Raw genomic sequence first — 18,357 nt, 5'->3', positions numbered from 1 at the left:
ACTTGTCCCCATTGAATTACTAGTGGTTCAAATAAATCTTTTCGTTTTCATGGGGGTGTTTCCTGACGTTGAAATTCTATACCCCATAATACTTTTGACCCTGAATAGGATCTGTAGTCGAGTGTTAGAAAATACCAGCATACAGACTTTCGTATTATTTCATCTTTTCCCTGGATCATATTACAGAAAAACAATCACGATCCTATTTACTGGTGTGCAGAATTATCAGTGTGACCGATTCTTGGACGTTCTAATGAAGTCAGCAGTTCCCATAAAAAATATGCTGGCAAGAAGCAGCCAAATAGACCATCAAATAAATAGTTTCCTGGTACAAAATTCCCTTTGACTGCTGATAAGACACTGGTTTTACAAGAAGTGAAACTTGCCACATGACAGCTAACGAACATGTTGAAATGGTTGCAGGTAAATGTGAAGCAATGAGCTGTTATTCAAATGTACAGTTGTTTTTTTTCCTTCCTTTTGATGACAGTCAGCCAATGGAGAGGCTCAGACCAGACTTGGCTATAATCCGAGACCTCAGTCAACTTCATGAGGTGCTGGTTCCCTCACTGGGACTGGAGTCGGTGCACGTGAATGATTGGTTTTAACCTGACTTACAGCATGGGATCCACGATGTTTGTGCTCTTCCTACTTGTACTGTCACTGCTCCTGGAGCACAGCAGAGGTATTGTCATTACATTTTCCGACAATCTGTTTTTCACGTCAGTTTCTTACCGTCTGCCGTTGTATTTCTAAAGGTGTTCCTGAGACTCATGAGCAGTCTGTCAGCACAGTCATCAGAGGTATGCGAGTGTGCAGTGGATTTTAAACAACGGCGATGTATAAGTAATAATCTCATATTTTATATTATCAGAGTTGTTGGATTTGCTTTTGTGACTTTAAGCTCTCTTATAATTTTAGCTTCTGTCAGCAGAGACCCAGCTGCAGCTGCAGCTGTGGTTGGAGTGCCAGCGCAGCGTGGCAGGCTGTGCCACTGCAAAGGTAAAAGGATTTAAAACAGGGCATTTCGTTTGCACTATCCCAGATCTAACTTTAGCCTAAGGTCTTTGTGTGTTTGTGTGACTCAGGGGCGGGAAGAGAGACTCAATGCACGCTGCCTTTGTCGACTGACTGCAAGAGTCAAATGTGAGCCATTCAACACTTCGGATGATAATGAAATATTTGATCATTTCAGCATTTACTGAGAAAAGTCTTAAGAAAACTGCTGCAAATGATTTTTGAAATTACTTTATCTTTCTGGGTTATAGCCAAGTCAAAGATGCCACAGTTCTGCATGAAAAAACATCAGATGAGGTGCCACAGACGTCGTCAAAAGGAGAAGAATCCAACAAAGGGGAAGCCTCGCAGTGTCCCTATTTGAATGACACAACTCAACGCTCCTCGTACAACAAACCCTGTATAATAACTTTCACATTTTTGTCTGACGCCACACGATTTTATATCTGTTTCAGTGCATGGCTGTACGGTTGTATGTGCTTTGTGGGTGAGGTACCACAGGTTTATCACATTTTTTTTAAACATCAAATCAAAATAATACTAAAATAAATTTCTCTTCACATTTTGAATTTTGGTTCGGTGTCAATACAGTTTTTTTTTTTTTTTTTTTTACATGTAACAAGGTGAAGTCCAGATTTGGCTAACTTGGTCGAGCCTTGGTCTCAAGCGATCTGGTGTTTGAACCCTGCTATGGCCACAAAGATATGCCATCTGCTCACAAACACATTTTGTATTTGGGAGCATGTACAAATGACCTCTGTTAACCCCCAAAACGTGAATCAGCTGCCAATTGTGAATTATCAGCAAACTATTAATTGCAAAATGTGAATACTACTGAAAAAATATCTCCCAAAACATGAACTCAGGTCTCACAAAATTTCAGTTTATTTATCAATTACTGCAGGAAATCTTGATTGCAAAACCTATCACTGCAATAATGATTTTTATTTATTTATATTTTGGCGACAGCCGGTGAGGCAGGGAGGTGATCCGAGCGGGCTCAGTTTGGAAAAAAAAAATTGCCTTTTTAAAAATTTACAGGAATTTTTCATTGTTTAAATTTACACAAAATTTACAGCACACACCAATTCACTAAAATTCAATTTTTGCGCATTTGTCCAAACTGAGTGCTGTAGTATATCCAGCAGGAGAGCACTGATGTGATGAGTGAATTTGGTGACACCACACCTGAATTTAGTGAATATTTTTCTGGTGTCTCTTTTGGTTTATGCACTTTGTAGACGGTCCCTACGCTTCAGTTTCTCAGCCCGCGTGTTCATTCAGATAAAATAAGGTGGTAGCTTGTTGTCTAACTTCCTGAGGTTAGAAACTAATGTTGTTGTTTTTTCTACAACATTTCTCTTAAGACTGAGCCGTGAACTTCGACTCTGTGGATATCTTTCTAACTTTACCGGAGTCTCCAGGGGAGGTTTCTGTCCTCCCTGAGTATGACACATTCATTCCTGTTTGACAGGTGGACCGCCCCAGTCAATCACCACACCTGACACTGTCCCCAGAGTGGGGTGGACACTTGACACCAGAAGCGAGAGCCCCCACCGACCCACATACACACAATTTCAACATCTTTGTGTGGTTCTTTTTATTCTTTTACACATTAAGTTGGACTCAAATTCACAGAGTTGGTTCATTTTTTATTTTTTTTTTTTTTTTTCTTCAAGTACTGGACTTTCAGCACTTAAATTTTATGTTCAAACAATGCTCATTTTAATTATTAACTCCATTTAACACAGCTGCCAATGAGGGTTATGGGTTCCCAAAAGATCGTATTCAGATTATGCTGCCAAGATAATGGAAGAATGAGTACACATTTGAATCTGAGGATGTATGTATTTGGTTTATTTAGTAGTTGTACTTTTCAACAGGCTAATGAATGATCATGTTATGCTCTCATTATTGATCATTTGTCATCAGTTAAATTAATTTAACCGCCCCAAAATGGCATTGCATCTGAAACAGTTCTTCCAGTGTATATACATCTGTAAAATTGTTGTATTGTTATTTTAATCAGTCATAAACTAGTACATCTGACATGTTTTCAGGTGGCTTAATGTTAGCACAATGAGCGGTTCCCAGCTTTGCTTCCAACCTGGTCCTTTGTGTGTGGAGTTTGCGTGGGTTCCCTCTGCATGCTCGAGCTCCTTCTCACTTCCTAAGACATGCAGCTTATGCCTGATTCACACAACAGGACTTTAAAATTATGTGTAGGTTTCCAAAACCTGACACCCACACGTGGAGATAAAAAAATCATACATCTAACAGGTTTGGTCGTACACAAGGTTGGGTAGGATTACTTTGAAAGAATACATGAGGATTACATGTATGTATGTACAAACATTTGGATTACTTGTAACCTGATTACTTTTGGATTACATTTCAAAGTAATCCTACCCAACCTTCACTCGTACAGTGTGTGGTGTGCAACTACACAATAAAACAACACACCACACACAAACAGATTTCACATACTGACATTCCCAGGTCACACAGGAAATCTCGCAAAACCTCTGGAGATTCAACGTGACTTCAGAGTAAACAAACGGAGATACTTTGTGGACTATTTAAAACAGAGGGGGAAAAAAGGACACAAAAAGAAAAAAAAAGGCGTTCTTTAAAGGAGTGGCGACTGCGACCACCGGACTTTCTGGTAAGTCAGAACAGTTGTTTTGATTTCATTTTCCGCTTCGTGCATCTGTCATCTCGCTTTCTGATTGGCTGCCCAACACATTCAGCAGGCTGCATACTCGTTTGTGGTTGGGGGGACGCAACACACACTGCGATATCAGGCCAAGACAGTCCAACATGTTGGATATCCCCGATTTGCGATCGGAGCACTCCTGACGTCCTTCCGAGCAGATCAGAGCGCTCTTAACACACCACACACGGCAGGAATATCTGATAAGATTATCTTTAGCGTCATCACGACAATCGAGGCATCCTTAAGATTGTCGGAAGAGGAAGATAGGGTCCGGTATTGGTATTAGCTGAATGAATTTGTTTGTCTATGTGTGGCCCTGTGACAGACTGGCAGCTTCTCCAGGCTCTACCCTGCCTCGCACCCATTTGCCGTTGGGATGGGCTTCATCTCCGTTTCCCTTAACTTGAATATATGGGTTCAGAAAATGAACAAGTTAATGTTTTCAGTTATTTCTTTGAGACTGAAGTGAAATACATATAATTTACATTTCCTTTTTATTGCTTATCAAATCAAATTGCATGCCATGAATTGCAAATAATTTTTTTATTTGACCCATCTTAGGGCCCCTTCACACATAATGTGAAGTTTGGAAGAAGTGCATGCTTAGTGCCCATGATGCAGGAATCGTGTGCAAACCGTGTAATATCGTCCCTGTCACCAATGCCTCGTACACCTGTTGCTACAACTATCTGCACACACAAGCGCCTGAAAGACAGAGTGTGTGCTGTGCAAACCCATCACACCCTCTCATGGCAAGTGCCGGCCAAATTCCAGGTGACATGCACAAACATCTAACACCGCTCGCATGGCACTTAGCAAATGTGTGGCCAGTCGCACTCTTGGCATGACGACAGACTGCAGACAATCACTGTTCTACTGCTGTGAAATTTGTCTAAGTTCCCCACGAGTGTGACTTTGCAAACACACACACTGACACGTGGGTGTGTGCGCTCCACTAACGGGAGGTGTGGCTTCTGATAGAAGCAGCTGTGGTGATCTGTCATTCTGGACATTCCAGCTGGAAAACACCTACTGTGTTTGGACAGTTATGGACTAACAACTGTACACTGTGAGGCACGTGTGTCTGATTGCTGTATTTTGCGTGGACATAAATCAAAATCACTTCACTATGTATGTCATCAGTTGATGTGTATATACTTATGTACATGTCCCGTCTAAGTGTACAGTAGACGAATGATGCAAGTGCAAATTTGTTTGAGCCTTTGCTCATAACTTTTTTCTCTCAGTGAATTCGCAAGAAGACGTAAGGAGGATGGAGGCAGCTGCACTGTAAAACTCAATGAGTTTGTTGAACTTAAACCATTTGAGGAAACCGATTGCCTAAAACCATTTGAGTTTGCCAACTTACATAAAATAATTTTCAAAAATTTAATTAAAGTTTTAGTAACTTAACAGTTTATAGTTAATTAAACTTATGTAAATGTAGTTTATGTTTTTCAATAAAAACAGTGACAAATAAATTTCTGCCTAAAAAATTAGCATTACATTTTTTGATGCATTCTTTGGTTTACTTGTTGACTCTGCATTGTATTGTTATGACTCAGCCCATTCACTCCCCTCTGGACGCGAACTCATGATCTCCGGCGTGGAAGTTGGACTCTCTAACCAGAAGGCTAAAACCCAGGACTCTGGCCTTTTGACCAGAGAATTCTTTTGAGCTGCTGGGAGTGAGGTTTACTAACTACATATGCACAGCGACATCTGCTGGCCTCAGTTACATAAACACAATTAAAATGAGTGAATGGAACGAATTAGGAATACATCACCAACACTTAAATGCCTCAAAACTTTAAATGCACTTAAAAAGAACTGGGTTGTTATGACAACAATTCATTTTTGAGTTATTTATATTTAATGGAAATGAGTGACTATAACTTTTTCAAAGTTTGAGTTACATTAACTTAATTATTGTATTAAAATGGAGTGTTCTGTTTAACAGTGTGTTTATCCAACTCTTTACAAGCTGGACAAAATCTGTCTTCATATGCTGCCAACTTCTGTGCCGTGTGAGTCTTGTCGAGTAACAGACTCAAGCCTAACACCGCTGAAATTATCTTGTTTTTAAATAAAAACATTTGAAGACCCAAATCCCCTTCATTTTGTACACCTGTGGTTCCAGCAGTCGCTAGTTGCACAAGCATTTCACAATTTATATCTCTATTACATACAGTATTTTATGGCACAATCACATTGTAACTCAAGTATATTATTAATGTCTTTAAATGAAAATATAGTGAAAAATTTCAAGATGCACATAGAACCTTTATTATTTAACACATAACAGTGCCTGTTTCATCGTAAGTGCTATGTTAAATGTTGGCCAGCAGATGTTGCCATATATAATTGTATCAAATGCTTCAAAACACAATTGCGTCATATTGATTCAGTGGTTCAAAATGCTTTGGTTTCTCCGTCACTAATATTAGTAATAAAACACATCAGCGACCACATATTTTTAGTGCATGTGTTCAGATAGACTTACGATCATGAATACTTGCTATCCAGGATATTAAATAATGTGTGACATGCCCTTTGAATTACCTTGACCCTACATATATTGCACATCAGACATTTGCAACTGTCTCAACACACAATTAGATTGATTAGGCTACATCTGTAGTGACAAGAGATCCAATTTTATTAGACAATAGATTATTCAATTGTTAGGCTATTGATGGGCTTACCTTGTCATCCAAAACTTTCTATCGTGCATCAGTGGCCGACTCAGGACCAAGCTATCTAGAGTCAGCCACTGATGCAGAAGAGTTCAGAGAGAGAAAGTTCGAGCATAGTTTTTATAGCATAATCACAAATCCACGGCCGACTGTACCCTGCCATCCCAAGGAATGAAGCATCTGTCCCACTGTTTGGGGTTTGGGAGCCTTGATTATAGCCTTCACTTGGCTTGGGGCTATACATTGCATGGTCCCACACAACTGTCTTCCCAAGTATTCTACTTGTTGTTTGCAGAACTGCAATTTGTCCTTACTTACTTTATGACCTCCATCTGCCAATGCATGCAATACAATTAATGAATCTTTTTCACACTGTTCTTGAGTCTCTGATGCAATAAGGAGATCATCCATATATTGCATCAATGTACTGGGTATGTCAAGGTGTTGTAAATCTTCAGCCAGGACTTTGTTAAAGATGGCTGGGGACAGGTTCAGTCCCTGAGGTAGCCGTGTATACGTTAGCTGTTGTCCCAGAAATGTGAATGCAAACAAATGTTGTGAGTCTGGGTGCACAGGCACACTGAAATAGGCTGAACACAGATCTATTACTGTGTACCATTTTGCTCCAGCAGGGATGCTTGATAGTATAGTATGCGGATCAGGTACTATAGGTGCATCCATTTCTATTATTGCATTGATAGGACGCAGATCATGTACCAGCCGATACTCTTTGGTATTGTTTTTAGGGATAGGATAGATAGGAGTATTGCAGGGGCTTGCAGTTTTTATTAAAACTCCAGCTGCCATTAGTCCCTTAATTACTGGTTTTATGCCTTCAATAGCCTGAGGTTTTAATGGATACTGCCTTTGGTGAGGCAGTTTTGCTCCCGGTTTTACTTTTATTTTTACTGGTAAGGCTGTTTACTAGTCCTACATCTGTTTTGCTTTTGGACCACACCACTGGTGGTATTTGCTCTAACAATTTCTCTTGTTGGGCCGATAACACCATCTGTCCCTCTGGTCTAGGATTGAGCTCCACTTTTTGAGCTATAGCCTCATCATTTACTTTTAAGTTAATTCGTATAAACTGCTGGTCTTTTGACAGATGTACTTGTGGACTTTCCATGTTTTGCCATTCTTCAACTTCTGAGGCTGTCTTTACCATTGGACCTAGGTCATGGATTCGTACTTTTCTGAGACTAAAAGGGTCACATGAGGCATGGCATTCGGCACTTGATATCATTGTTGTTCAGCTGAAGTTAGCTTGACAGAAGCTGCGGCCCCTTGGGGGCCTAAATAAATTTCTGTGGTGGTTATGTGAAACAGCTGTTGATTCATCAATGCATCCCAGCAGCATGCATAGTCAGTCTGTTCTTGTTTGGCATCGAACATCAGGGTGACATGTAAAGGTAACTAGGTGTATATACTGCTGCATAGTGTTGTTCTGCTCAGGGCTTCCATTTTTGCCATTCCAGTTGGAGATTTGAATTTTCTGATTGTAACTTCAGCCAGTATACCATGGGTTGCACAGGTCGGACCTTGTTTTCCATGTCTATAAGCACCATAATGTTGGTGAGTGCTTCGTCAGGAAAGTGTATTTGCAGTCCTTGATGGGTACACACTATCTGGGTTTGTAGCTTACATAAAATGTCTCTTCCCAGCAAATTCACAGGTGTATTTGTGAGTATAACGGGTGCTTCAATTGTTTTTCCTGCAATTGTTACAGGAAGTGGGTGTGTAAAAGGTATTATTTGAGTTTTCCCAGAGAAGCCGATGGTCTTAATTACAGACCCAGAGAGGGGGAGATGAGCGCCCATTTTCCCTATGCAAGAGTTGTTGCCCCTGTATCCACCATGAAAGGGAAATCTCTGTTTTGTATATTAACGGTGACGGTTGGCTCTTCCTTAGGTATCATAGAAATAGCCAATGCCACCGTTTCCCCCTCGTCTTCTCTAGGCCCCCTATTGCCAATAGGCAGAGGGTCCAACCCAAGGTCGGGCTGGATAATTTCTCATTCGATGTCCAGGTTGTCCACAGCCCAACACTCATTAGAGGGTTGATCCCCTATTGGGGGTGTTGGTCCCTAGGCGGTCCCGCTTGACTGTTCCTGGGAGCTGAGTTTTGGAATCTGCTTCCAAATGAAGGTTGGTGAGATCCTCTTCGCCACCCTCCTCTTTGACCTTGAAAGTTCCGTGACTCTCCTCTCCACCCATGACTGTAGGTGGGTCCATTTCGGGTGTGCCAGTGCTATGGTAGTGATAGTGATGCTCCACTGGTGCTGAGACTTCTCCTGTAGGAGTGCTTCCTGCTGCTCCTTGGGGGCTCTGTGTGGCTGTTACCACAGGTGCCTGTATGGTGGCAGCAGTGTTTGCCATAGGGCCTGTGCTTGCCGGCTCAGAAGGAACAGGGGTCATCATTGGTGCCTGGGTCTTTGTTTTTTCTTTCTTGCCTTTGGTTAGTTCTCCCAACTGCATCTGCACCAATTTTTTTCGTCAGGGATTTTGCTGCATCTTCTTCTTTTTGTTTTTCTTTCTTGTAGATTTCAAGATGGTGACAAATATGCTCAGAGTATAAAGCCCAATTCATTTTCGATAGTCCCACGACTCCATCTAGGGCTTTCTGAACCTCATCTGGTAGAGCCTTTTTTTACAGTTATTTTAAACAGGATTTCAGTTGCTGGAGAATGGTTCCATGCATTTCCTGTTTCCTCCAGCCCATCTCTTCTGGAATCGGTGCAGGAACTTCTTTGGGCACTCTTCAGGTGTCCACTCCTCATCATCCAATTTAGAGGGATCCAAGACCTCAGGGTACTTTCTTCTCAGTCCTTCCCACATGGAGTTTCTGTAGCGATTAAAGGGGACTTCATCATGTTGATTAGTGCCCATCATCTGTGTTAGTCCAACCTTTCCTGCTAATTCTTCAGTGTCATGTTTTCCCATTACATGCATTAACAAGGCTTTTATGTCACCTAAAGACAAGGTTACCCCAGCAGTGCCTTCTTCTAAGGCAGTTATCCATCTCCCAGCTCCTTGGGTGATGTCTGGCCGCCTGTTGGCCAGCCCCACCATGTCTGTCCAGCTCCATGGGGTATACACATGATGACCATTTCTGACCACCAATGGGCATATGAGGTCTTCGTCCTCCTCTTCTTCTGTGGTGGCTCCATACTGTCTTCCAGACCGAGTGCAACTGACTGGTTCCAGGCGGTCCATCCAGTTGGTTATATCCTGTTCTAAAGCCCTTATATTTTTGGCTACACATTGTTGTCTTTGCCTGAGTCGGGCTTCTCTTGCACGCTCAATGACGACCTCACCAGAAATCTTCCGGGTGGGCGGCTCTATAATGTGATTCCCTCGATTGGGCGTCGATTGTTGTAATATTCTTCTTTCCTCGGCGTCCCTATGTCTTTGTATTCTTTCCTCCGCTAGCCGAAGTTGCTCAGCTAGTTCTTCATTATCTTTTCTGGCTAGATCCAGTGTGTCACAGAAGCTCTTGTGCCACTCTTTGGAACCTTTATAGCCTGAGAAGGTCCAGTTGGCTGACTTATGGTGGGAGGGGACGGTTTTCAGTGGACCTCGGGGCGCAGGTGGAGACTTCAGGTCTTTCTCTCTATCTTCTTCTACTTCAGTGTTACTGTTATATGTGGCTCCCCCTACTGGTCGTCATGGGAAACCACTTACTTCTGGACTTGGAGACCTTGTATGATCCATTTGACAGATCGAGGACCTGTCTCCTTGTGGCTCTCAAGCTTTTAGTGTCAGTGTGAATTTGCCCTCCACATCCATGCCTTGGTCCTCTTCACGAGTGCCTAATACAAACTGTCCAGCTGTCTTTCCCATATCATGACGTTTGTATGGGGGTGGCTCTGCTTCCCAGCTCGGTGCACTGGTTTTGGTCTCTTTGGATTTTTCCTCTGCCATTTTTTTTCTCTTTTCTGCTGTAGCCTTTGTGCTTCCTGCTTGAACAAGGCCAAGACTTATTTTTCTTCAGTGCGTTTTTTGTTGTTATTCACGTTCTTCTGCTGATCTTTAATTTCTTTTTTCTGTATTTCTACCGCAACTGCTTCACACATCACCGGATCAAATGATCCCTCCAAAGGCCATTGCCTGCCCCCATGTGACCTTTTGTGCCACTTTCTCATACATTGGTTGGCCTTAGTGCGTTTTCCTGGATATTTTCTTAGTACTAAGTCTAGCGGGGTACTTTCCCGACCTTGACCTTGAGAGTTACCCATGTAACCCTGACAAACGCTATGTGAGGTGTTTCTATGGTGCTCTGGTAGTCCCTCAGGGGCTGTCCTGATCCAGACCAATAACTTGCCGGCTGTAACACCTGTTTTGTATTTTAAACCCTTAAAAGGATTAAATTTCCAACTGTTATGCCCGTCTTCTTTTTCTTTAACTAAATATGAAAATTTACCTGTTTCCCACCGAACCTTCCTTGAGACCACAGTCAGAGTCAACCTAGGAAACAGTTCTTCACCTGGATCGGTTGGCAGTGTTATTAAATGATTTAATGGTATGCTAATTTCTTTATTAGGATCAGCACAAAGCAGCTCCAGCCACGGGGTTAAACCCTGATGCCACAGACGTCCTTATCAGCAGCTCCCAATTAATTAGAGGGAATTGTTCTTTCTTTTGCTTCAGATTGATTACCTTAGTAATTCTGCCATAATTTCTGATTGATCTCTTGTTCGTCCTGCCAATGTTCTGCTCCTACCCTGTCAAAATAGGTCCTTTCCAGCCAAAATGTGTCCGATTCAGGGTTTCGATGTCTCTGTCAGTCAAGTAATGTTCTGGGAGTATTATTTCATCATCACTTAAGTCTCCCATCAATGACTGTCCCAAGCATTGATCAGTCTGTCAGCTTTTTCACTATAATCTAAGCTTTAACTCTTTGATTTATAACCAACTTTATTTATTTAATCCTCTTACAACCCTAACACTTCCTAATGTCTTTGCTCCCGACTTTCTATTTTTCCTTCAAGTTTTCTTTCTTTGAAGTAATATCTACCTTCTCTGTATTTACATAGCAGTCTCTTCTCCTGTCTTTTTTCCCCACTGTCTCTGTTTCTCACTTTTCCTCTTTGCCTGTCGTGCACCTCCCAAGTCCTTCTGTTGGGTCTAAACACCTCCTCCTCTCTTTCACATTATCTTGTATGTCAGCCAGCCTGCAAGCCCTCACAGCTTGCCTGTAACTCCCCGCTTACTCTCCGCTCTCCCACTCAACAATCTTCAAAAGCTTTATACACAAAAATTATTTTAAAACAAATTTCTATATCTCTATCTAGACTTCTGCCACTTTTCACTCCGCGGCTTTAAACAACCTTTTTAATCACTTAACACCAATGTGTTCTGTTTAAGTATGTATCTCTTCTTCACGTTAGACAGCTTCTCCGGCGCTGCCAGCAACTCATATATTATTTTTTAACAAGCCCTCTTTGAGCGTACAATATTTCATTACTTCTACGCCTTACCGCGCCTCGCGTGCGTATCCTTGGTGCCTTACTGCACTATTTTCTGCTTCATTAATTCTCATGTATTCTGCACTAACTCTCTATTTATTATTTATTTATTTTTTTTTATATAGTTTTTCTCTTTTCTTAAAAAATGACGTCCTTTATTGAGCTCTTTTTACTTACTGCCAGCTGTGCTCTTTGCACTTTTCTCTTTAAATCTCTTTAACACGTACGGTATTTCTACTGCGCCCCCTCAGGCGCTTATCTTGTGCTTCCTCTGCACGTATTCTCTGTTAAACTCTTTTTCTCACTTATTTCACTTCAGTCTCCTTTTTCTTAAATAACCTTGTATTACCTTGTACCTATTTGTCAGTATACTCCCCTAAATTAACCCCTACAGCGCATGCTATCAGCCGGCACGTTAGTAACGAATTTCAACACCAATTATTCCCCAAGCATCCAGGTTATTTCTCCATGCACTCTTTTCCGCACCAGAGTTCATGAACATTCCTGACCTTTCACTCACACAGACATTCTTTTTCCCGGGAACACACACACCTTCTGAGCATTTTATCTACAAGGCCTGATAACTTTTCAATCTTATCTTTTTTAGTCTCTTATCAATTTTCTTAGTCCAGGTTCTTTTGGGTAAGAGGCAATTAAAAATATCACCTGTCAACTTGGGCGGAAATCCCGACTCACTCCTCCAGATCGTGCAGAAGTTATAAAAGGTTTCTGCTTACCTTTTAGTCGTGATCACTGTTATTTACGGTCTGGAGGGATGAACTGGACCGTCCCAGGCTGCCGGAATGCCCCTGGACCCTCCTGAAGCTGGCTCGCCAAGTTTCTGTCGTGGTCCTTCTTTTGGTCGTCTCAGGATGACTTCTTTTAGCTAACATAAACTAATTGCAAGTGATTTGCTAGAAAAGGAAAGGACACAACACTTTGGAATAATTCAGCCTTAAGCAAGATAAAATGCACAGAGTTTTTAAGTTTATTTAAGCCTTCGACACAGAGCTTATACAAACTGAGTCCTCTAGAGAGACTGAATATGTGACGACCGCGCTCATCTATTTATTGGAGACCCGCGGGCATCGCTCCTCCTTCGACTTTTTTATTTATTTTATTCCCAAAACATGGTTTTCTATTGGAAGCGTCCTCTAGTGAACCCTAAGCAGGTGTTAGGCCATTATTTCAATGTGACAAACGCTCCCATTAAAACTTGAAGGATTTACAACTGATTTTTTTAAAAGACCTTCGGCCACAGGTGCAGCTGGCCTGAGGCCCCCTGCACATGGCCTGCGGGAAAGCACCTAAAAGGCCTTGGAAAGCCCCTGACAGACCGAATGACTAATAGAGCCCCTTTTTTTTGGGTTGAACACCTGCTAGTTCAGCCAGAGGACATACAGTTCAGATCAGGACACTTGATAGTTCATCATAGTTCAAATAAGGACCTAAAAATTCTTCTACAGTATGTTGGGTATAAATGAATATCATACTTGGTTTGAACTCATCAATAGTTTGAGGAGAAACTTTGAATAAAGTTGCTTAATTTTTCATGATGTCCTTTTTTCGTAATGTAATGTAAACACACTCTTTTTCTGCCCTGGCACTAAGCACAGTGGGAACAGTGATCAATTTGTAATACAGTGAGAATAAGTAAAGGTAAATTGTCTCTTACTGTAAAACTCTAGAATCTAAGTAGAGGAACTTGGGAGCTATAGGGCTAAATGTCCGAAAATTCGTAACGTCAGTGACGCCGGAATTGCCCTGGATGAGAAAGGAAATGTAATTCAGTAGAAGCAGACTGAGTACTTGTGTGTGAAAGAGAGGGAGCTCAGTCGAATAGTGCAATTACAAGGAGTTGAAGTGGTGAAAGTAGATGAGTTTAAATACTTTGAGTCATCTGTCCAAAGTAATGTTGAGTGTGGTAGAGAGGGGAAGGAGAGTGCAGACAGCGTGGAGAAAGGTGTCAGGAGTGATTTGTGACTGAAGAATATAAACAAGAGTGAAGGGGAAAGTTTACAAGACAGTAGTAAGATAAGCTGGAGGTGGCAGAGCTGAAGATGTTGCAATTTTCTTTGGGAGTGACGAGGATGGACAGGATTAGGAATAAACATATCAGAGGGACAGCTCAGTTGGGACGATTTGGAGACAAAATCAGAGAAGCGAGATTGAGATGGTTTGTACATGTGCAGAGGAGGGTCCCAGGTTATATATGGAGAAGGGATGAGGATAGAGCCACCAGGCAGGAGGAGGGGTATGGATGTGGTGATGGAGGACATGCAGGTGGTTGGTGTGACAGAGGAAGTTACAGAGGACACGGTGAGATGGAAACGAATGATCTGCTGTGACAACCCCTAACAGGAGCAGCAGAAGAAATGATGAAGGCAGAGCGCAGAGACGAACACACAGCGTGCCCCGTGTTTCAGCAAGTGACGACAAACTAATGTAGCCCTGAACCACAACTGTTTGTAATTTTCCATTATCCAGCCAGCATCCACTGACCATCCAACAAGTAGCAGACACGTCTGTGGTTATATTACATAGGAATAAACAAAGTTGCTTTTGGAATTGTTCTGGTGTATCAAAGGCCTTGTTCAGACTGCCAGTAAAAATCTGATTTATGTGCATATTTGTGTAATATGAAATGCAATTCAAATCTCATTTTGTCAAATCTGTTTTTGTCTGAACACTCAGAATGGATTCTGACTGTTTTGTTACATCTGTGACTATTTTATGCCACGTAAGCCTGTGAGCTTACGCAGTCAGAGCTGGTGGCTCTCCTCTTTTTTTTTCTGCTTCCCACAGCTGGAGAACAGGAGCAAAAGTAAAAACAACTCACAAGCCCAAAACTATAACCTGTTAAATCATTTCCAAAAAAAAAAAAATCTGACGGACCGCACAGATGACACCTCATGCCTGAAACACACTGCACGTGGTGTCACGCATGAGTCTTGTGCACATGTATTTACATTGTAGTGTTTCAGCTGCTGCTCTTCTCAGTTTGTCCACATCATTTGCCTTTGTTAATCCTTTAATTGCCCAACTGCATTTGTGTGGCTGTTTCTGGACATGACAGCTGTGCACATTTGGTTTGGACTTTCTGTGTTTGTACATTTTTTGTATTGGCTCATTTGGCTGATTAAACTGTCACCCAGCAGCCTACCTCCTGTTGTTTTATGATATATAAAGTTAAAAATATAATTTACATTAATACATATAAACTCACCAATTTGGTTATAATCCATATTCCATGAGTCACAACTCTGGAGCTGCCGTGTTATACCTTATAGCAACAAGCGTGGGTTAGATGACAGACGGTCACTGAAATCAGATCTGGTAACTTTCTGTATATTATTTTGTCAGTCAATAGTGAAATTTGATTTTAATTAGATACATTGCATCTCAAAGTATTCACAGCCACTGCACTTTTTCCACATTTTTTATGTTACAGCCTTATTCTAGAATGGATGAAACTTATTTTTTTCCTCAAAACTGTACACACACAATACCCCAAAATGGCAATGTGAAAACGTTTTTTTTGAGGTTTTTGCAAAATAAATAAATAATATGAATATACAGTGGCTTGCAAAAGTATTCAGCCCTTGGTATTTCATGCAATTTAATTTGTTTATGGCATTTCAAATACAAAAGTAAATCAGGTTTCTCAATGTAAATATTTCTAAAATTCTCTTCCTAAGGCCCTTCTCCCCTGATTGCTCAGTTTAGACGGACAGTCAGCTCTTGGAAGAGTCCTGGTGGATCTGATGATGGAGGCCACTGTGCTCATTGGGACCTTCAAAGCAGCAGAAATGTTTCTGTACTCCCTCCTCAGATTTGTGCCTCACAATTTTGTCTCAGAGGTTTACAGACAATTCCTTTGATTTCATGCTTGGTTTGTGCTCTGACATGCACTGTCTACTGTGGGCACAGGCGTGTGGCCTTTCCAAATCATGTCCAATCAACTGAATTTACCCCTGGTGGACTCCAATTAAACCGTAAAAACATCTGAAGGATGATCAGTGAAAAACAGGGTTCACCTGAGCTCCAATTTTGACCTTCATGGAAAGGTTGTGAATACTCATGTACATGTCATTTCCTAGGTTTTTTATTATTATTTTTAATAAATTTGCAAAAAACCTAAAACCAAAAAAAACAAACAAATAACCTTTTTCACATTGTCATTATGGGTATTGTGTGTAGAATTTTGGTGGCCATTTTGGAATAAGGCTGTAACATAACAAAACGTGGAAAAAATGACGTGTTGTGAATACTTTCCAGCTCCGCACTATTTGGGCACAGTACGTGTAAGTTGTGTTCGTTGTCCTTTTATGATTCCCATTTCTTAACAAATGGTAAATGGCCTGCATTTATATAGCGCTTTTCCATCTGCATCAGATGCTCAAAGCGCTTTTACAATTATGCCTCACATTTCACCCCGATGCCAGGGTGCTGCCATACAAGATGCTCACTGCCACACCAGAAGTAATTGGGGATTAAAGGCCTTGCCAAGGGCCCTAGTGATTTTCCAGTCAGGCGGGAGGATTTGAACCAATGATCTTCTGGACTCAAGCCCAACACCTTAACCACTAAACCATCACCTCCCCAGTGTATTAGAAGAACAAGAGTATGGATATGTACAGAAGGCTTACCTCTGGAACAAAATGAGCTCAGGCACATTGGGCCTCATGTATCAATGTTGCGCACTTGTGGCGTAAATTTACGGCGTAAAGTTGAAATACACCAAAGTCGGCATGACATGTATCAAGCAGTGCGCACCTGCGCATTTCTGGCGTACGCCTGACGTGATCTTGATAAATGTGGCAGGTGGAAACGATCGTAATTATAATAAACACGCCCATAAATATTCGGACTCCGCTTCAGACACACCCTCATTTTACGACATGGAAGCCGGAAAGACGGCAATGAAAAAGAACTCCACCAATCACGACGCGTGCCAATAGAGCGTCAAAAGCGGCTGCCGTATCAATTGTTTTGTAGTATATAATCAATAAAGGTGTTACAGTGGTCCCTCATTTATCGCTGGAGTTACGTTCTAAAAATAGCCCGTAATACGCGAAACCGCAACGTAGTCAGTGTTATTTTTTTACAATTATTATAGACGTTTCAAAGCTGTAAAACCCCTCACTACACAGTTTATACACTTTCTCAGTCAGGCATGAACATTTTCTCACTTTTCTCTCGTGTGTAAACACTCTCAAAGTTCAGACCTTAGTAGGAAATAATACCAAACTGTTTCAGGCCCAAACATTTGTTTGAGAAATAAAAAATAGAATGTTTTCCTATAAATAATTCTGATGGCATTTAGAACTAACTAATTAATTTTAACGATCAACGAACGAGGTCGGACACATAAGAAATTATTAATAGTGACTGACCAGTATTTCACAGATCGGGCCTCTGTGTCAAAAAACCTGGTTGCAGCATGGGCGAATTAAGGGAATGATGAAACTACAGTTATTATCAATTTCATAGTCTACAACGATCACACCACATGAAGTTAAGCTCAGCACTGCTCTGGCTCTAGGCTCGAAGTCTGGAGAAAAAGGCGAGCAGCGCTTTCTTTGCAGTAACACTGTGGCCACGGATCATGCTCCATAACAATCCCGCAAAGGCGGGATTTGTATTGATTATTATGTAGTATAATCAGGAAAGTGTTATTTATGTAACATATGCATTGATTTGTATAATGGCACTGTTTATCATGTTGATCATCTTCATTTTTATGTGGATTCCAGCACTGGTTCATTTTGGTGTATAATTTACGCCACCTCTCGACCTGGTGTATATTTTCAGTGCAGCGTACGCCAACGACCACATTGATAAATGCCAAGTAGCGCAGCTGTTTTGGCGTACACCCCATATACGCTCAAATATGGCCGTACGCAACGTTGATACATGAGGCCTATTGTGAGGGACATATTCCGACAGCTGTGTAAGAATGCCATTCGAATACTTAAAATGTGGGCCAAACTCGCTTCAAATGATTCTTGCACATTCTTCGTGTATTAGTTTTCGAATGCAATTCAAATGTAGTTAGAACACAGTAGGAATACCTAGAATGCAGTAGGAATGCAGAATGAACTTCAAATGCCGTATGAGTGTGGTTCGATTGCCATCCGAAGTCTGGTTGGAAGAACAGAAGAACAGTAGTACATGTAAATGCAAAAGATTAGAATATTGTGGTCATCAGATCACTAAAAGGCTCATCCATTATTACCAATGCAGTCACCAGTAATAGCCAACTGTCCATGATGCATTTCATTAATCCCATAATCAGAAGAACCTGGATTACATGTTTCAATTCATAAATTTTGATTCCTTTCAAAATCCAGAAAAAAGGAATGGCAGGTCCTGATGAAAATACAAAAGACAGCACGTTCACTCTCCCTGCCACTGTCGCTCTCTCACTCTCTCTCTCTCTCCAGAGAGAGAGAAAGATATGT

The 18,357-nt window shown here is 41.3% G+C and overlaps 1 protein-coding gene across 1 annotated transcript in view; it reads left to right on the top strand.

The window, feature by feature from the left end:
- Positions 1 to 18,357, top strand: part of pafah1b3 — a 69,331-nt gene that overhangs the window by 37,744 nt on the left and 13,230 nt on the right. The gene's annotated exons all lie outside the window — the stretch shown is intronic.

Source organism: Thalassophryne amazonica, chromosome 7, assembly GCF_902500255.1.
Source record: "Thalassophryne amazonica chromosome 7, fThaAma1.1, whole genome shotgun sequence".
In the NCBI taxonomy this organism is placed as follows: Eukaryota; Metazoa; Chordata; class Actinopteri; order Batrachoidiformes; family Batrachoididae; genus Thalassophryne; species Thalassophryne amazonica.
This window is presented reverse-complemented; position numbering and strand designations above follow the sequence as displayed.